This window comes from Perca fluviatilis, chromosome 20, assembly GCF_010015445.1.
Source record: "Perca fluviatilis chromosome 20, GENO_Pfluv_1.0, whole genome shotgun sequence".
In the NCBI taxonomy this organism is placed as follows: Eukaryota; Metazoa; Chordata; class Actinopteri; order Perciformes; family Percidae; genus Perca; species Perca fluviatilis.
The window spans coordinates 12,503,193-12,525,069 of record NC_053131.1 but is presented as its reverse complement, the minus strand read 5'-3'; the positions used below and the strand labels follow the sequence as shown (position 1 = coordinate 12,525,069).

At 41.5% G+C, this 21,877-nt stretch overlaps 1 protein-coding gene across 1 annotated transcript in view; it reads left to right on the top strand.

The window, feature by feature from the left end:
• The window catches only part of plekhh1 (pleckstrin homology domain containing, family H (with MyTH4 domain) member 1), a 210,329-nt gene that overhangs the window by 124,682 nt on the left and 63,770 nt on the right, over window positions 1–21,877 (top strand). The window contains exon 5 of the mRNA XM_039786894.1: window positions 19,838–20,013. The gene's annotated coding sequence lies outside the window, so the exon portion shown is untranslated. The remainder of the gene's footprint in view (window positions 1–19,837; window positions 20,014–21,877) is intronic.

The following is a 21,877-nucleotide window of genomic DNA, read 5'->3' as shown; positions in this document are numbered from 1 at the left end:
AGGGGTGTACCTCTTTTTCTCTCTCTCTCTCTCTCTCTCTCTCTCTCTCTCTCTTTCGTCTCTCTTCCTCCTCCTTCTCATCATCCTCCTCCTCCTCTTCTCTGTTCTCGTTCTTTCACTTTTTCTCCAGTATTAGCCTTCACCCTCCACGTACCGCCAAGAGGGCCCAGAGGAGAAAAAGGAAATGAAACACTGATTGAAATGAATGAAAATGTAATGAAGTGAAGAGACGGCTTGAGAATACAAAGTGAGGAGGGAAAACAAAAATCATTTGTTGTGTTCCTCTTGTCAGTCCTTATTAAAAGGCCCGGGGGACGTACTGAGACGGACCTTTGACAGATTGTTTGTGGTATATTGTTCAGCCCCCTCATCTCTCCGCTGACACTGAGCAGGTGCTGCCATGGTGAGACTTGAGCCGGGGGGATATGGAGGCTCAGTGATGGGAGGGTTTGCTATAAGAACTGAGGGATGGGAGTTTGGCGGGGGGGGGGGCAAGCAGGACAGTAAGAGCTCTATACATCCCCGATGGAGTCTGTCAGGTCAATATTTTCTGTGCGTTGTGACTGCACTGTTAATTCTGCAGCATCAATTCAACCATGCTCCCCTGCCGGCTTCTGCCACCACAGTGCCTCATCATGTCCTCTGTGCTTGGCTTTGGAAAACAGAGCGCTTTGCCCCCTCCCTCTCCCTAACCCTGCTTCCAATAGCCCAATGCTCCAGTGGGCGTCTATAGATTCCTGGATCTGCACAGCGTTGCATTGTCTCCCTTCCCTGGCCTTCTGCCAAGAACCGAGCCAGCTTTGGAAAAGTTGTACTTCACCAGAGCCTAATCTTTTATCTTTGCCCCGCTTCTTTTCTTGCTCCCCTCCCTCCTCCATTCTTTCTTTTCTTCTCCCTGCTCGGCTATTTTCTTTATGCCAGAGAGCCTGCGAGTATTTACCGATGCACTGGCATTGAGGGTTTATTGTGTTCGAGACTGGATGGAGTGCAGAAGGCGGAGCGGAGGGGTGATGCTGCTGCTGAATAAACAAGGACGTGCATATTGTACAGTAGAGATCTGAGATATGGCGTACTTTGTAGTAAAAACAGTTAAAGGTTGGCTTGCCTTGTCGCTTACCTCTAGCGATATCTCGTCATGCAGGTAGTTTTGTTTTTATTTTCCCAGGTTTTGAGATATTCAAACTTTAACATTTCTGCCACTAGCCCCACTTCCACAGCGATATCTCTTTCCAGAATCATATCCCTGCTACTCTGGGTATTCCCCAGACATCACTGTGGACAGTTTTCATTGAAACTTCTCTATTGAAGAAATGCTCCCTATGACAACGTATTGACAAAGTATTTAGTTTATTTAGTGTATGGGATGTAAGTGGAGTGTTAGGCCCCAATCAGACTGGGGTGGCTTTTCTTTGTTCTTTTCAATGAGAGTGAAGCGTTTTGCTCACCGCTTTTGCATTGCTGAGTGCCTCACATTTTTTTTACAGGAGAGCCATGAACACCTTGAGTGGAAAAAACTTTACTTAACTTAGTGCAGAAAAAAAACACCCAATGTCATTTATCTCCACAGCAAACGCATTTTGCAACCTGCAAACGTGCTCTGTCTGATCTCGGCCTAAGTACACTTAAGGCTAACTCACTCGCTATACTATAACTGTTCTAAATAGCCACTCCTGGCTGCACCACACTGCCTCCAGAATCTCTTCTAAAGAACTCTTTCTTTTGTGTACCTTTGTAGTCTCAATGCCATGAATCCCTAAGAAACATGAACGGCATCAGTCGTATCAGAAAAAGCTGCTTAAAGGTTATAGTAACAAAGCCCTCTAGCAGCCGTTCAAATGATGACTCTTGTCCACGTGGAGCAAAAGGAGGAAATAGTGTGATAGGAGCCTACAGGATGGGTCAGATTTAGGGAGGCGGCTGTTCACTTTGCATGTTGACAGTAAACATTTGTAGTGTTTTTTTTTATGCACTGACAAACGATATTGTCTCACTGGTATAGACGCGGGGGTTCAGACGCTGTTTGAGAGCACTGTTCCTGGTAAGAGACGCTGTTGTTGAATACTTTGAAAACCATTTTTTTCGATCCTCTGAGCACAACAAATGAATTCCCATGCATTGTATTACAGTGACAGCCGATATCACGCTCATCTGCATGGATAAATACCATAACAACTTTCTAATTTTGGTAAACTGTCTGCCTTTAAAAAATAATCCTTCTCACTTAGTATGACTTACTCACTATTTCAGTCCCTCATTAACTCCATTTTTCCTGTCTCTCTCTCTGGGACATGATAAGACCTGTATTTCCTGAGGGAGGCTCAGGAGGTGTCAGCCTAACTTCTCTGGTCCATCCCTGCCCTCCTCCACCCTGAAGTGACCCCACAGCTCACTCATAGTGTCACCTGTCCCAGCAGCACCCACACCCTTGGGGGCTTGCACAAAGGGGGGTGAGGATCCCCCCCCCACCGACATCCCATCCCGTCAGCACTCTACATCCCAGACGTAAACAAAGGTGACAAATGGGCCACGATATCAAGTATCAGGTGTCGGCGTGGAAGATTTATAAGGTAACAAGACAATGGGAGGCAGACACAAAAACCCCTATCTACCATCAACACTTAAAGGGCCGGCTCCCCACCGCAGAAAAAAACACTTTTGTTTCAGCCACAATGCAGAAAATGATTTACACTTTAATCCTCTCAGTATTCTCATCCATGCAGCACAGATTAGTTGCTCTCACAAAGCTGAATCAGATGTTAGTGGCTCACCAGGGGGACATGTTTTGCTGTGCTGATTGAAGACAGAGCAATCAGACACAAGAGGACTTGTTGTGAAATAAAGGAGGTCCCCACTTATGGAGAAGGGAAATTCCGGGTCAGGTAGAGCTTGGCCGAGGATGGAGGAGGAGGCAGTTGTCCGTGTCACCCCGTTTCACAATCAGCAGCTGGCCGACACACAATAGTCTTAGCAGGAAACTCCTCACGTCTCTTTCTGATTTGCAAGATTTAAAAGAAAAAGGGCACATCTTGTTTTTGTTGGTGGATTTCATCTTTGATAATAGAGCACAGTATATGATCAGTTGTGTTTGTGTAGGAGGAGGCGTGTGCAGGGAAAAAGTTAAAGCAGCAGACCACACAGATGTAATCAATCAAGGAGTTTAAAAATGATACTCCCAGTCTGGAAGCTATAAACTGCTGTGATATACAGACAGTGTATATGGAGCTGAAATTATAAAATATAGCTGCTATCTGCATGCGCATGGTTCGCTGTAACTCCCTTTTGGTGTGTATTTCAACATAAGGCCTTTCATAAATTTTTTCACTGAAAACAGCTGCCTGCTGTGACCAAAAGAAGACGCTATGAGAGCGGTGAGAGTAAACCAAAACAATAAAGTTACGGCCGGACGGCTAAACAATGAGCTGAAACTCCCTATAAAGCTCTATAAGGCTGAGTGAAACTGCTGTTTCAGGCGATAATTCTCTTTAGATTCCTCACTATAAGCGACCCCTTTCACACTGTGACATTGTTTTCCCAAGTCATTTGAAGTCAAATGACTTCATTGTGGTCTTAAAGTAATTTAGAAACGGAGACTAAAATCTTACTGATACACTCAGTAGCATAGACGGATCATCTCATCCATCTCTGAGGAATCAAGGTGATGACAGGTGAAAGAGGAGGTGTGTGTGTGTGTGTGTGTGTGTGTGTGTGTGTGTGTGTGTGTTGGGGAGGAAGGGAACGCTGGCGCCACGTACCACGCAATCCACACAGATTCTCGAAATGGTGTTCGTGACATGTTAAAATCCTGCATGCAGTGTTCAGGCCGCACACTCCCCCTCCCTGCTCACCAGACACAATCAGCTACCATCTCCTCCTACGCCGTGCGCCTATGGCCACCCTCAGAGGACCTGAAACTGGAGACGCAGTCAGCAGGAGTGAACCTCCACCCTGTCATCCCCCTCTCTGTCCTTTGTCTCCTCACAATGCGAAGCGGTACAGTGATTGAACAGTGAAGAGATTCCTCGCACAGCTCCTCAGGTAGAGGCGAGAGCTTATGGAGCTGCGCACCTGTGCATCTTGTTTTGTTTTACTTTCTATAACTCACCAATACACATTTTCCTCATATAAAATGTGCAGATATAAAGGGTGAGTTTACCCAAATTACAAATAAAAACACTCATTCTTGTCAAAAGTTTTAATTGTAACTTGAAAAATGCTGACACTGGCAGCTGTTTTCAGCAAAAAAGATCTGATAAACCCAGCACCAAACGGCAGACAGACAAATCTAGCGACTAACTGGTGAACATGGTGGAGTTCTTGGCCAGAGCACAACCTTAAATGATTGCCAACGCTGCTTCACATCTGCTGCATCTGTTTGCTAACACGTTCACTCTATCATCTTTATAAGGTTATAATATGTCAGTGATGTGTTTACAGCTCCACGCGCTGCACACGAGTGGCCAAAAAAACAATTGTTTGGCTTAAAACGTTGGTTTATTTTAAACGGCAATGCAAATCAACTAGTTTTAATGGACAGGCAGAATGCTGCACTAAAATACCAAAAATGTAACACTTGAGTCAGGTTTTATCTTACTGCTCTGACTTAATTTTAGGACTTGATAATAGACTAAAATTACTTTGGAGATTATGAGTGGATTATCCAGACTATTGTGTGGTTTTAAAATTCAAAACTGTGATCATTGGCTGGATACCAAAGAAAGTAACTGAGAATATTTAGTTTTTTGCAATATGTGTGATGGACCCTTTAATGTCTAACTGGGAAAAGTTATTTTAGGTTACAGGATATAAATCATAGTATAATCTTATAATTAGTCGACTGACTGGATCTGTTTATCTTAGGTTATTTATTACAGAGGATCATCAGTCTTATGATTGCACTTCAGTAAAAGCTGCAGAGCAACATTTTTCCACTGCCGTCTAAACATGGCTTCACACCAAATTGTTCCCCTCAGTGGGCAGAGTTTTCCCAGACAGTTGCCGGTGCTGGGCCCTGATTGGTCGATGGAGACAGTTGAAATGAGTGACAGGCTGTCAGAGGGGATCCATCGGGGGACAATGTGCGCACTCAGAGGCTCAGAGGTCAGCCTGCTAACAACGGCCCCCCTAGTGAAGTTTGTTTTCTGTTGAGGAGCCACCCTTTCATGTGGGCGACTCATTATCAGAGCTTGTGCCCCCCGCTGCCCCAAACAAGGCTGTCTGTGTATGTATGATTGCGTGTGTGTGTGTGTGTGTGTGTGTATTTTAGATCTGCCAGTGACCCGGTTTTGCCAGAATGGGAATCCGACTCAGGTTGACCTGAGCTGATCGAGGCTCAAATGTGTTTTGTTTGGCATCAAAGAAGGGCAGGAGGAATGGCAGATGAATGTCTGTTTTATCTGGACAATCTCTATCACTTGCTGTAGTTTTACTCTTGCTTTCCCAAGCCTATAATAACCACAGCATCTTTTCAGTCATTTCCAGCTGTCTGTGCTCCAAGCTTTTACATAATCAGTGTTGCAAAAAGACATACATCTTAAAAAGCACTGTTTAGATATGGAATCGTTTCTGGAATGTGACTACTCTTGCGGTGATGTCAACAGGGCCAGATTTTTAGGAGTTGCAGGAGAGCAGTAAAGTGAGCAGAAACAGTGGATGTCCTGTGGAGAAAACAGACGAGGTAAGATCAATAGCTTGGAGATAGAGGAGCTATTTTGAGCAGAATCCAGACAGACACAGGCCTTTTGTGTTTAAGATGAGAGAGGTACTTAGGCTGTGTGAATTCATGGAGTTTGCATGAGATAGTGAGTGAGTGAGTGTGTGTGTGTGTGTGTGTGTGTGTGTGTGTGTGTGTGTGTGTGTGCCTACGTCTGTACAAGAATACGTACAAGAATGCAGGCGTGCAAACACAGAATGTGTGAATGAGGATGTGTGCAAGCATTTCCATGCATGTGCGTGGGTTCAATTGCATGTGTATGTGTCCATTTTGGAATGCGTGTCGATCAGACGTGGCCTTTTTATCTGAAGAAGAAAGCCGCTCACTGTCCTCATGCTGTCCTGGGTCTAAAGTCTAGCCCGGGCCTGGTCTGAGACTGGGCCTGCATAGCTGGAGCTCTGTGTCTCTGCACGCTGAAGCCCGGCCTTGTTCCCAGCTGTTTATTCAGCTGGCCCACCAGCGGGGACACCAGGGACTCAAAACCCCCCTCTCAGACCCAGTCGGACACCTCCACCGCCGCACCCACCCAGGTCAGCAACCTCCTGACCCCCTCGCCCGGGGGTTATTTGCTCCAAGGCCATCGTTTAAGAAGAGCGTTTTGTTCAGGCTTCATTTCATCTGCAGTCTCCGCTTAGGCTCTTGTCATCAGTGCCATTGATCTGTTCCAAATGAGCTGATTAGGGGGCCTGCAGTTTGTCCTGTTGAGTGGGCCGGCCTAAGCCGGGCTGAGCTCGGCAGGATGAGGAGGGGGTTATGAGGATGAGGGACAGGGGGTCAGAGTGCACACAGCACAAACACAGTTGGCCATTCACGCTCAAAGATGCAACATGAAATTAGTGGTTGTTTGAAGAGTATTGGATCAAGCTCGTCTGGTTGTGTTTTGTTATGTCAGTTCCAGCCCCTGTGGCTTCGGTGATGCTGCGGCTCTCAGATCAGTGTTGTCTCTGACAGTGCTCTCTTTGATTTTCAATAATAGACATCATAGAGACTTCATCTTTTTGCTTCGTCAAACTTCTTTTCAAGCCTACAGTATGTTGGGCCATTTTCCTTTTGTAGCCATAACCATGGGTGTGTCCCTACCACTGTAAATGGGCTGCTTAATTCTTCCTACCAATATTTCAACTAATCTCAGACAACCTGGTTATTTATTTAACCCCATAAAGTGTTACTGTAAAGGTCTGTGCAGAGTCTGTGTCTGCAAAAAAAATAAAAAAAGTAATTTTGTGGCAAGAAAAAGATAGATATGGGTGGATGATCTGGCAACACTCACGCTGTTCTATGTAATGCTAACGTGCATGCATGAGTTTGTACATGAATGTTTATTTTTTATTTTATTAGTTTATTTGTCAGGGACCATGCACAGTTCAAGCCCTGTACCAGAGTTAGCTATACAGCTAATTTACATCTGTGGTCCCTGGGCAAGGGAGATAAAAAGACAATACAGACAATACTATCAAAAACAGATAAAAACTCAACAACAACATGTAACAAGCATTACTCATACATAAACCAAAATACAAATATACATTCCATGTTATAAAAAGGTCAATGATCACATAGTTGATTTGCCTTCAGTCAAGTCTTTAAGGACATTTTAAAACTGCTGAGACTTGCACAATTTCTAATATGAAGTGGAATTAAGTTCCACTTTTCTACTACAGTAAATGAAAAAGCTGATTGACCAAATGTAGTCTTCCTAAATTGAGTGTAACAGTCACCTCTTACAGAAGCCCTAGTGACCCTTACATTATCTCTGCGAAATGACACACATTGCTTGAGTGGGGGTGGTGCAAGATCATGGGTCAATTTATACATCAGGCACATGTCTGCAAAACAGAGAAAACTGTCAAAGGTTAATAGGTTGTATTTTTTTATGATGGTACAGTGGTGGTAGTTTCTTGGTTTTTTGTCAAGAACTTTCAGAGCTTGTTTGTAAAGGGTACACAAAGGTTTTAGCATAGTCCCACCGGCCTGGGACCAGCTTGTAGAACAGTAAGATAAATGTGAGAAGATCATTGAATGCAAAAACAGTTTAGCTGCGGCTATTGGTAACTAGTGTCTTATATGTCTAAAATTTGCTAAACTAGCTCTGACACAATTGGAGATATTTTTTAATGTGTTTTTTAAAACTTAAGTTAGAATCAATAATTATGCCCAGATACTTGAAATGATCAACAATATGTATCACCTCTCCCATAATATAGATATTGGGCTGATGTTGTATAACATTCCTCTTGATAGAGAAATACATGCCCACTGTTTTGCTTACATTAAGAGTAAGACAACTAAGAGTTAACCAATCTGATACTTTGGTTAGAGCTGCAGTAAGTTTTGCTGCAGCTTGTTCTCTGGTTTTTGCATGGGTATAGATAACTGTATCGTCTGCATACATTTGGATGTGGACTTCTGGGCAAATCAATGGTAGGTCATTAATATATAAACTAAATAAAATTGGTCCTAAAATAGATCCCTGAGGGACTCCAGTAGGGCTGCAGCTATCGATTATTTTAGTAATCGAATATTCTACCGATTATTCCATCGATTAATCGAGTAATCGGATAAGAAATACTTAGTAAGAAATACTTAGTAAACAGCAATAGTAAATATTTATTATTGCTGTTTACAAAAAAAAGGAAACCTGTCGCTTGTATATATACAAAAGAATGGTTTCTTATTAAAAAAATGTATTGCCAAATTCCAAGACCCTTAAAAAAAAATACATTACAATAGTACATTTTTGGTGGCCCAAATGTTAATATTTTTCACCCAATTCCCCTTCTTGCCTCTGGCTCTTTGCACTGGATATGCAAAAGAGCTGTTCACTGACCAGAGGGTTTACAGCAGGGCTACTCAACTACACTGTTCTGGGGGACACATTTTCAGAAGCCTAATACACAGTGAGGAGCATAGCTATATCTATGGTGAGGAGAAAGATTAAAGAATGCATGATGACGTCATTCACGTGCATATTAAGTAGCCATGCTGGGGAGTGTCGTCGGTTTGTCCCGCAGCGTACATTTCCAAAGATTAGAAGCAAACTAATAAAAACTTACACTACAAACCGACAGCTTTCGTTTAGCTTGGTAAAACATCGCTATTAGCAGAGTAGCATGTTGTAGGCTAGTTGTGTAAAACATCGCTATTAGCAAAATAGCATGCTGCAGGCTAGTTGTGTAAAACAGCGGCGGGACGAGAGCAGCAGACGTTAGCTACCTTGTGTCGGGTTGGCTCGTGGAATGGATGAGTACACTGGAGGTTTGTTACAGAGGTGATGTAGCAGCAGCGTTTGCAGCTTAAAATGATCCCAAACTTTCTGTCGTTTTCCTCGCCTGTCTCTTCCTATTAGACCCTCGCTATTTTCGTCTTCCTTAATTTGTAATATGGGCCGTCAGTCTTGTGTCCGCAGAAGCGCAAACCTCTTGTGCGCTAGTAATAATCCTCCGTGCGGAAACACAGTGAGCCGTACAACCTTAATTACATTGATTTAACGAAGCTTCGAGGCAAAGAATTTTGCTTCGAGGATTTTTTGTAATCGAATTATTCGAGATATTCGAAGAATCGTTGCAGCCCTAGACTCCAGTAGTGCAGTTAGCAAAGGAGGAGCATCTATCATTAATCCTGGTGCACTGCTTTCTAGAATCTAAATAAGACTCCATCCATGTCAGAGAACTGGGAGAGAAATTAATCTTTGACAGTTTGGATAACAAAACATTATGATTCACTGTATCAAATGCCTTTTTAAAATCGAGAAAAACAGCACCAACAACCCCTCCATTGTCAAGGCTGGATTTTATTTGCTCAATAAAATAACAATTAGCTGTTTCTGTGGCATGATGTTTCCTGAATCCAAACTGCATGGGGTGCAGTGGAAAATGGCCTTGATTTAAATAGGCTAGCAAGTGGTCACAGACTATCCTTTCCGTTACTTTGGAAACAACAGGGAGAATACTAATAGGTCTATAGTTTGTTATATTAGTATCTCCAGCCTTAAAAATAGGGGTTATTACAGCTGATTTCCAGGCATTGGGAAAAAAACTTTGTTTAATGGATAAATTTACCAGATGAGCAATTGGAGTACAAAAGATACTTTTATACTTCTTCAGAAATGCACAATCACAAGAAAAAACATCTTTAGCCTTAGAGTTCTTAAACTTGCCTAAGATTTTAATTATGGAAGAATCTGGCACTTCAGAGATGCTAAACAGTGGAAGATTATCATTTGATGGTGTAATGACCTTCCCTCTTAGACCAAAGCCTTGTGCCAAATCTTGAACTGAATCTATAAAATAACTATTAAACATAGAAGAAATTTGATCTTTGTCTTTAGTTAAGGCTCCATATACTTGTAATTCAAACTCTTTATCTCTTTTTTTGGTGTTCTTTAAAGCTCTATTGATGTTTTCCCAAGTTTGCCTACTGTTCCCTTTAGAATCATTTATAATATCAATAGTCTCCAACCAAAATCAACTCTTTGTTCCTGTCAAATTTTTTCAAAATATTTCTCAGGTGTTCATAAAACATACTATTTGATGATGGGGGTCTATATATACAAATAACAGTGAATGACATGCTGGTGGATAAAATCATTCTTACTGCCATACATTCAATATCCATACAGTTTAATTCAATTTCATTGCAGTTTATACAGTCTTTCACATACATCAGTAGTCCACCTCCTCTGCCAGTATTTCGATCTTTTCTAAAAATAGTATACCCTGGTACTAGGTATGCTGTGGCCGTGGAGTTGAGGTAAGCTTTTTTTGTTGTCCAACAACAGCAACGCAGGGATAAAATCAGTACGGTAAAAATATAAGTTATGACTATGGCTTTCTGAATCAAGGTAGTGATCATTTCCCCTTGTTTGGCGTTGATTTTAAAACAAAAACCAGGTTTATCGGCTGTCAGCTTGGGGATGGCGCAGGTAGCACCTGCCTTGCCACAGGTGCGCACCGCCATCTTCCATCGCGCACCGCCATCTTCCATATACATGTGTGTTAGCGGTACATTAACGTGACCATTGGTCTCAGTAAGGGCTCAGGTACTGTATGTCGTGAATGCCTGACTGAATCAACTTTGTCACGAGGTGAGCAATTATCCCTTTGTTTCACTCGATGACATTAAAGGCAATACACTCTAAAAGTCAGGAGAAGCAGGTAATGACAGACAAAGAGCGGTTACCTACAATTACTCACACAATTTGTCGCAGAAGCATAAACAGAGAAGCAGTGATTTGAAATAATGAACTGTATTGTATATCAGCGTAATGTGGACACATGCAGGGTTAGAGACTCTCTTCATATAGCTTGCCTGGGAGCTACAGTGAGGCCTTTGTTTTCTTGCTTGTTTACTTGCAAGCTGATATTTTCCACAATTTGAGCTGGTTTATGGTGTGAAAACGTTTCTTCCAGTGGGAGAGTGAAACTGCATATGTGTTGGAAAGGATCTTCTGTCATTATCCAGTGTGAATAAAGCCGTCTTCTTCTGCATGAGCTCTCTTTCTTTGTTTTAGCTAGCTAGGCCTCTGTGCTATGCTGTGTCATAGGTCAAAGTTCACATGGGTTAGGGTGGACATTGTCCTCACATCCGTCTTCATTAGAGGTCTGGAAGTACTCAGTGACCAGACCTCCTCCTTCTCCTTCTCTTTCTTTTCAAAACTATCTGTCCATTTTCTGATAAACGGCTACATCAGAGGACAGGGCTTAGCAGTGTCAACACAGAGCTGCTTGACATGATCCACCAGTGAGACGCATCCTGCAGTAAACAACACTTACCCAAATGCTATCTCTGTGGTGAATGAAAGATTTAATTCATTTGGAATTTTAATTTATTAGTTGTTTTTTTTGCCTTGAAACACATGCATTACTTAGATTATTGGAGATAGATGGAGATGACAGCATATTACACAGCCAAGTGTCCAACCAAGCCTGCTCACTGTTTGTACATGTTTGGGATAAAAGAGTCCATTAAATACTAGCAGTGTAACTTATTAGGTAAAAAAATTTACTCCCTTAAAAGACACAAACTGCAAGTGTTACTTTTATTTCACATCAGACAACAATTTGTGATGGAAAATTAGCATAACCAAGGAAAATGGAAGCTTTTACACATAACAACTTTTACAACTGCCCTTGTCTCTTTCTGTGCTGCAGCTCAACACATTTTACTAAAACAACAACTTGTGTAAATGCTGCCCTAGATTAGACTTACACATGTTTGGAAACAGTATAGGCTACACATTTTTGGCAGAATGGCTCCATGTTTTGTGTAACGATATCTGCTTTTTCATCCATATGTTCATTATGCTTGCAGTGTTGAGATAAAGGAATGGTCATGCACACACATTTTGCAGAAGGAACAAAAGAAAATCATTGCAAACTAAATAATTCTTTAACAATAACTCTTCTTCAGCTGCAACTAAGGGTGAATGATGAAATGATAAGAGCAAAACATTGTACAGATTCCCAAATCAGAAATGTTTACAAACAAATGTGTCTTAAGAAACAGGGGCATATGTCTACGGGTTAGCATAAAAAAACAAAACATTACAAGCAATACAATACAAGCATTTAGTCAGTGGTTCCAAACCTGGAATATTAGAATATGTAATTTCTGCTACAGAAAATTGTGTACATTATTCAGACTTTTCTGTAATATTTGCTTTTCTGTGTGAAATAATGGACAGTTTTACCTCTTTGAACCTCCAAAACATTCTCAAATAAAACAGTCTTAAATCAACTCAACTGCTCACATGTCATACAAGAGGTGTCAAGGAGACTTTGGCTAAGCTAAAAAGTTTGGGAAGCACTGAGGCTTTGGAAAGGTCAGACTTTGATACTACAATTTGTTGCATTTTTGGTGACATTATACTAACACTCACTTATACACATTTATGACACTTATGATATTTAAAGGTGCATTGTAGGTGGATTTTGTCACATTCAGACAGAGCCAGGCTAATGGTTTCCCTATGTTTCCAGTCTTTGTGCTAAGCTAACCAACTTAAACATTCCAGGGAAGATACGAGAGTTGTATCAATCTTCTCATCTAATTCACAGCAAGAAAGCAAATAAAAGTATTTCCCAAAATGTCAAACTAATCCTTTGGGCCAAAGGCTTTGTTTCATCCATGTTATTTTACTATGACAAACCATCACAAAGAGCTTTAAGCAGTTGCTACTTTGGAGTTTTGATCCTGACTGTTACATGCATGAGTTCAAAACAGGTGCTCTGGAAATACGATCACACACAAATCTTATTTTCTAGTAGTTCTCCAAATCCACTAAATGCAAACTTTATTCTCTTGTGAGTGACTCACTGAAACATGATTTATCCTGTCATGTGGCTACCTATATATAGAACTTCCTGGGTTTCGATCCCAAAGTTGGGGAAACCGAGGCCTATCGTGATGCGTCAAACTAGATCCAAACTGGACTGAACTAGATTGACTCAGACACTCGAACCGAACCAGACCAGACGCAACACATGCCAGGGGACTGCCCCTCTCTTTCTTCCCAAGGTCTTTATCAGAACAATGACATCACTGTAGTGTTGTCTGTGTGTGACATTACCAAATCTGTGGCGAGGACTTGAGGGAGAAAAAGAGCAAAGGAGTGATGAAGGGAATGAGACAGAAAGACGGAGATGGAAAGAAGGATGCATTGACAGAGACAGCAGCCGTTTCAGAGAGAGAGACGTTATAAGAAAGAGAAAGCCTCGAGCTGTGGCTTGGCTGAACTCACCGTGAACCTCTGCAGATTTATTTTCTCTGGAGCCTGTTGCTCGCTCAAAGGGGGCCAGATTTACATGCCTCTCCCTGGGCTGCTGTGAAGCTCGGCTAGGGGACCTGAGGATAGGATAGGTGGGCTGAAGGGACAACATGGAGACAGGTTATGGAAAGAGGGAAGATGGTTTCACACAGAGTCCTCTTTCTAGTCCGTTGTTTTTGCTGCTTAATAAACTGGCCTTTCAGCTTCATGTGCCCTGGTGGGGCATTCCCTGCTTACCAGCTTGCCATCCTAATGAGAAACACTCCCGCCATTAACTGGGGTGTTTCATTTTAAACCCTGTCGCTGTTATTGACAGGCTTGGCGTGGTGTGAGCCGATGAAGCCCTGCTCTCACAGCTCGCTCCCTGCATCCTCTGTGATGACATGGTTATGTAATTTTTTTAACACGAGCTGGTTCATGTAAGCCGTAACATAATGTGTTGTTCTCACACACGTAGAGACACAAAAACATTGGCATGAATAGACATGTACACAAACACCGGTTCTTCAACTAGGGTGTCATATGCAACTTAGGCTTTATATTACAGTAAAGATAAAGAAAATCCACTGTGTGTTCTAAAATTGGCTTTCTTTTCATTCTCATTGATATTTGGCCCAGCAGAGGCATTGTGACACCATGCTGAGATACTGTACTTAAAAAATAGGTATAATAACTTCAGCACAAACATAAACATCAGCAGTAAATGTCAGTTTTTGGACAGTATATTACATTCAAAGAACCTCTTTCCAGACATTTTTAAACAATGTTCAGTTATCAGACTGACAAGACGATAGACAGTATGAAGCAATACCAGTGAGAGTAGGCTCTTTAGTCGAGAAGGCAACAAGATATGATTTATTTAAAGAGTCATGATTCACCTATTTTGGAAAAAAAACTTTTGCTCTCTGTAGCACTATCATTGTCCCAACTGTTGCACATACACAGGATACAGTAAGACCTACAGTACAAATGATGGCAGCAGCATTTAGGCCCATTCTCAGGGGGTTTCAAAGGGAAATGGACTAAAACATGGACATAGCATCTGTGATGTCATATCTAGGAAACATGTTATAGCTGGAATTGAATGTTTCCATGGATTTATTAAAGAGGCCCTACACAAATTGTACACATAAAGTTCAGTTTACTGCACTTTAGATTGAGCTTAAAACAGAACAGACGATTTTAAACAGAAAGCCTGAGTTACAAGCTGAGTACGAGCATATAGTATGAACGTAGTGGCCATTAGGAAAGCAGAGAAGGTCTAATGAAATACACTGACCATTGCATTATGTGAAAAGTAGGATCCAGTGTTTAGGAGCTTGACCCATACTAGTGACTAAAAGTCACGATATCTCTGCCTCTGCTGCTTCCATTTTGACCACCTTCTTTTAAATCAATCTCTTGTTAATTTCAAACTTTTTGAAAGTGCTGTCCTAAATCACGGGAGTGGCCCTTTAAGAGAGCAAGTCTGCCTGTGCTGCCAATTTGCCTTAGCAGCTAACCACAGTTATGCAAAAAAAAAAAAAAAATCCCCTGGAGCCCATAAAGCATTTTTCTCATAGACCACCATTAAAGCACGTCGGTAAAACTGTTGACAAGACACCTCCAACAACAGACAATGCTGATTTGGATTTGTGTTATGAATCTTTTAACTAGACAGTATAGGCTTAATATCTGTTCAACTTTCTCAGAGTCTAGAAAAACGATTAAAGAGTATGGGTTGAGGGGCAAGGATAGAGATGATAATGTTCATTTGAGTTGACCGCACAATAGGAATTAAAATCATGAAATAGTACCAGATTAGCAACCTCCATTGAAAGAAGCGGATGCCATATTTGAGTCTGGTATCTATTTTTCATAATACTTCCATGCATTTACCACACACGACATTTTGTTTGTTGCTTAGAGCCAGACCTGATTTACAGCAATGGGATGGATTCTGGGTAGAGCTGAAGTGGGATGAGGAAACAACAACCGATGATGTGACGTGATAGCCAATAAAGGCGACACATCGCCTAACAATTTCAAAATAGCCACAAAGACTCTCTTTAAGGAAGTGAAATTAATGATTGAAACCTTCTAATTTCATGTGAAAATAAATTCTGTTTTCAACAGAAAATTTGGATATTTTCCCAGACACGTCAAAACAGTCTGTGTTTTTGCAGACAGTTTTTAGTGGCCATTAGAGGAACCGCTACCTAACGTACTTCCATATACTGCAGCATTTACATGGCGGTTCTCTCTTCCAATGCCCAAAGTATGTGCCTTATCTACCAGAGTGAGGCGTCCACACCAGATATGTTCATTAAAATACTAAACCACTCCTTTACAATATAACTCCTGTAATGCACTAAATGATGCATCACATCTTATTCCTTTGAGGGGTACACAAGAGCTAACATATAACATTTTGGGACAGTGACAGCTCTCCATTTTGTATCCAAGGGTCAACTTGACTCTAATTTAAACAGGATTGCCTCTTTTCCTCCACTTCTACCTCATGTACTGTAATTGTAGAATATATTACTGTATGCAAGCTCACACTGGAGCCCACTGAGGAAGAGAGGAATTAACTAGATGTCCTGCACCTCTGACTCAACTCTGTGTGAACTGCTTGTGGAACCAGGGGTCAGTGACTCTGGGTTTCGTATCATTTTTCCCTCCCACTTCTTGGCTGTTTTTGCTGGGGGTGAGTTAGGGAGTGCTGGGGAGGCAGGAAGGCTCTCAGCTCCTGATCCCAGCAGAGCTCAAGAGAGTTGTGGCTGCTCGCTTTGTCTGACAGGTAACGCTCAACACGGCTGTCGGAGCGGCCCAGCTGTGACCCAGAAAGGGAGGAGGGGTGAGGGCTAAAGGGCAGACAAGAGATAGGTGTAAAGGGTTAGAGCTCAGCCCTGCTCACTTAATTTGAACTCATGTTGCACATGCTTTAGATTTGACAATTAAGTAAAAAGGATGTGTGTGTGTGTGTGTGTGTGTGTGTGTGTGTGTGTGTGTTGTGTGTGTGTGTGTGTGTGTGTGTGTGTGTGTGTGTGTGTGTGTTATCTACTTACAGATGTTCCCTTATGACGCTAACACTCAATATGTTTGTTTTTGCAGATTTTTTTTTTCTCTAACGGTGCACATGCTGTCTTCCTTCCTCTATGAAAAGAATCGAGTAGTTGGCTCTGTAGGGGAAGTTTTGATTGCATTGGTGGTACAAACTTGCTAAATGCGTAGTTTTACTTCCCCCAAATGCAAGTGTTTTGCTAATAGCAACGTTTTGTTTTGCTGAATCAGATAAATTAGTGGTGATTAGTATCGTGATTTTCAGTATCTGGTGTGAAATCAAAAACAGAGAAGCTGAAGAGAGAATGTTTTAACCCCTTAACAAGCAGCTGCCTGCCGATGGTTCAAGTCATTACAAACTTTGTAAACTTTTCCAAATGTTGTTTAAAACCTACAGAACTGGGCCATTATGTTTTCGGGTTGTCCGTCCCATTCTCAGGAGCCCCTGGAGGGAATTTCATCACATTTGGCACAAACGTCCTCTTGGACTCGAGGATGAACTGATTAGATTTTGGAGGTCAAAGGTTTTGCATAACTCAAGAATTCCTGCACTAATTATGATAACATTTCATTGTTAAAGACGTGTGTGAAGCATCCACGTTTTGCCCCCAAAAATGTACTTAATACCTTTTATCAAATTGCTTAAAAGTCTTCATCGCATATATAATATGAGTCTGGACACATATGGATGTAAGCTGCATTTTGACTTGTTGGCAGAGGCATACAACCGCAAGGGAGTAATTCTAGTTTTAAATTCTAATTCTTGTGAAGATCCAAATGTTTCCAAAGATACCAACATACCACTAAGATTTTGGTTGAAATGTGTATTAAATAATACACAACACATCTAAAATAGTGTTATTTGATGGAACAGTGCAGCCATTTGCACATTTCACTCAAAAAATTCTTTTTTGGCTACTTTGGGGCAGCACAACACACTCGAAACACAACATTGACATGTTACCACCTTATAAACTTCATGTGCTATCGTAGTTGCTAAATGTTCGCCAGCTAGTTGCTAACTTTGTCTGTCTGTCTGTCGTTTATTGCTGTGCAGGTAGGCAGCGTACAGTCAGAAAATCAAGAGGCTGCCTGCTGCAGCTGAAAATGATGCTGATGAGAGCGGTGAGACTCTCTCAGCTCAGTTGCAGGCCCGTAAACCAAAACAATGAGCTGAAAGATGTTAAAAGTTTTTGTAGAGCTCAGGGGAACTGCAGTGTTGGGTGGTACATTTCTATGGGTTCAACATATAGTGCAGTTTTTGAGTCTTTTTTTAGCCTAAATAAGAACAAATGAATGGGAAATCCCACTAATATTTGATGAAAGCAGCTTTAAAGCTCCTTAAGGGAAAACTAAAAGGAGAAAATGTATGTTGAGGGGTTAAAACATGAAGTCTGCATGTAATAATAACCATATGCAAAGGTGGCTTTTTGCCATATATATATATATGGATGCAGTGCTATTCCCAGATTTTAGAGGTACAGACGTGTGTGATCATGTGTGTAAAAAGAGTCGGAGCAGATGGAAGCCCATTTTTCAAGTGACATTTCAATTATAAAGTCGTCCAGCACCACATTATTACACTCCTGCAGACTCCCAAAGCCACTGAAACCTCTCACAGACTGCACTTACATTACAAGACACCAAACGTGAGCACACACAAGCACAGACACAGTAAAACCACGTTTGTGCACACATGAAGACGATGTAGTATTAATATTTTAGGCTCGTCAGAACTACGTGCACACACTCACAGTCTAGCACACTCGAGGCAAGAGTAGGAGGAGCAGATCAAAGAAAATGTGGTTAAAAAAGAACACCCAGGGACACCCACCTCCACATAAACAGGGGATCTCCTTACCAAAAACAAAGAGGCCTGAGCAGCTAACTCACATCCAGCGGAACAGAGAGGGGGAGGGTGAAGGGGGGGGGGATCAGAAAACATGTAACATGGGCGGAAAGGTAGAGCAAAATCATTCATTACTGTAATTACAACCTGAGCCCACTTACTCTTTCATTCAACGGGAGGAGGGGAGAAAAGAAAAGAGGGCGAGGAGAGATTAGAACTTGCCCACAGTGGTGTTTACCTCACGCTGGGAGATAGCTCATCTTATTTCTTTCTTCAGATGAACACACACAAACAAGTTAATGGAGAGGAACACACAGAACACACAGTGCAGGGGTTCCCTAATCAGTCAGAGAGATGCGGTTTATTTCAGTAAAAATAATGAGCTATGAAAGGCCTGTCTAAGTGTCTTCATCACGGTATTTATTTTCCCTCCCTGCTCTGAGTCAAGTTGTCCTTCCCCACCTCGCTTAACTCATTATACCTCTGAAGCAGAACAGTGTTTGACTGGTGGATAAACATCTCTCATTTTGTTGTTTTTGTCCTTACAGTACGTTTCAATCGGGACAGCTTAAAAGAATAGTTCAACATTTCAGACGAGCAACTTATTTGCTTTCTTGCTGGGATATGATGAAAACACCAATCGCACTCTCATTTCTGTCTGTATCAAATTTATAAGCTTCATAGCTAACATTAGCAAATTTTTTCACATTTTACCATTTTGTTTACTCTCATTGCTCTCACAGCGTTGTTTTTGGTTGCAGTAGGCAGAGCAAACAAGCTCTGATAAACCAACTGCATACTACCAATCAACAAAGTTAGCGCCTATCGGGTGAACATAGTGGAGCATTTAGCAGCTAAAGAGGCAGATATTTCCCTCAGGAGTTGGTGGAGACCAAAAACAGAGCCAAAAGGAGAGTGACATTCACCAGGTGGCCAGAAACACGACCCACATCTTATCTCCAGGATGTGTAAATAAGCAACTATAGCCATATCAACTCAAATGGTGGTTTCAGGTTTAGAAAGCTGCAGCCAGCAGCTGGTTAGCTTAGCACAAAGTCTGGAAAAAGGGGGAAACAGCTAGCCTGGCTTTGTCCAAATGTAACAAAATCCTAAATATCTTTCCATCTAAATACAATATGTGTGGGTTTATGTTTCCCAACATGTTGGGCTACTCTTTTAAGTGGAAGAACAAAGTTATTGATTGATTGTTGATTTCTAAGGATCATTCTTGAATTTTTAACAAAACACACAGTAAATATTTTCAAAATATCATGGCAGATAGGTATAAGTAAGAAGAAGTTTGGTTTTAAAACTCCCTTTATGACTTTTACATGACGGGCACTAAACTACTTCTGCATCTGTGGAAAATCTTCTGGAGAATGTTGACTCACTTTGTGACCGCAGCTTCCAGCTTCTTGTCTTTTTAGAGCCTCCCCGTTTACCTTGCTCTCATCTCTTTGTCCCTCAGGACTTCTCAAACACTGCCCTGGGCGTCCCTCCGGGGAAACAAAACATGCTAGAGAGAGGAAGGGAAACAGTGGCTTAATGTGATCTGAGGACAGCAACGACAACAATGCCTGGAAAGTTTACCTACCGGGCCGCATTCTGCCATGATGTGTTTCCAGTACTTCAGGAGACCTACAGGTGCCAGGAAATACGCCTCAGGCATGCTGTAGCATTCATTCAGAAATGTGATACTGTAAATGCATAGGAAAGTGCACGGAACATGTGAAACTGAGTATATACATGTATACGCACGTGTGAATGTTTTAGGCGTTTTATGTAAAGTGTGTGTGGTTTGTGCTGTGCCCTTACTGTTAAGTCTGTTTGGGGAAAAATTAGAGACTTTTCTGCAACATTTTTACTTCAATTATTCTTTCTTATTGCAGAGGAAAAGCTGACTATATGCTTGGATGTGTTTTGGTGTTTGCCTCCATCATATATGTCTGTTATTAGAGGTTATAAGTCTCAGTCTCAGGTAAAAATGTGATTTCTTTTCTTTCTTTTTTTAACTAATGGAAGTCTAATCTAGAGAGGGTGAGTGAATCTCTGCTCTCAACCATCACAGAGAAAGAGCACAAGTGGCACCTAGTGGACTACAGCAGTGCTGCACCCTGTCTTGAAGAGAGGCTGTTTCAGGCATGGCTTGCTTTCTCACTTACTGACTTGGTGACCTGAGCAACAGGTCTAGGGTCTCTTGTTTTACTTCACCTCTTAAGGTTGACCTTTATTCTTGTTCAGGACAGTTGTAAAGTACTTTGAAACAATGCTTCTATATAAATAAAGTTATAATGATAGTCAACAATAATAGCTTTGGGGTGCCCGGATAGCTCAGTTGGTAGAGCGGGCGCCCATATATAGAGGTTTACTCCTTGACCCAGCGGGCCCGGGTTTGACTCTGACCTGCGGCCCTTTGCTGCATGTCATTCCCCTTCTCTCCCCCCCCCCCCCATGTAGACAGGAAAGTAAATGGATTAATTTATATGTTTAGCTCTAATAAAGGGGTAGCACATCAAAACAAGATAAATCGTTGTTGACCAATATGCAGCTTCAGTGGTCACATACACTATACTGTAAAGCAATCCAATATATCAAGGGGAACAAAAGGTACAATTATAAATCACAGACAAACTGTACTAGTGAAGAGTTATACAAATACTTTTACATTTTGGGATATGCACTTATCTGCTTCCTGGCCGAGAGTTAGATGAGAAGAAGAATGATACCACTCCCATAATCGTACACTAAATATAAGCAGCAGTGGGTTGGCGTAGCTTAGCACAAAGATTGGAAACAATGGGAAACAGTTAGCCTGCCTCTGTCCATGGTAATAGGATCTGCTTTCTAGTCCCTCTAAATTAACTTTAAAGATTATTTCTTGTTTGTTTATTATTTGTTACCTTTGAAGAGAACCAAACTGGCCATTTCCACTTGTTTACAGTCTTTATGCTAAGCTAAGCTAACCCGCTGCTGGTTGTAACTTCACATTTAATGGACGGAGATGAGACTGCAATCAATCTTCGCATGTTTTTCTTTCTGCAAAAAAAAAAGCGATTAAGCATATTTCCCAAATTGTGAAACTATTTATTTACGTTAAAGAAGCAGCTGCAGCAGACTGACACTAATCAAATTTACAACAAAAATAACCACAGAAAATGCACAACTCAGGCACAGATCCAATAAAAACTGTATCAGACGAGTGAGACTTCAACAGACTTCAACAACTCATGTCAACTCTTATTAGTGATGCTATTGACAGCCATCTTGGGTCATGAGATGAGTCATGAGTTATTTGACCGTCTTGTTTCCAACAGTCATATAACAGCCCCTCCAGATGAATCTAATGCTGCATGATTACTCATAAAAATCATTTAAATTGCAAAACAAATTTGAGACTTGTTACATGAACACCAGTATGAAGTAAGGTGCCCTCAATGGCCTCCTTGCACACCAGCTTTCCAGGAATTGAAGGCTTTCCTTCTTGAAGATGGGTCCAATATTACATCAT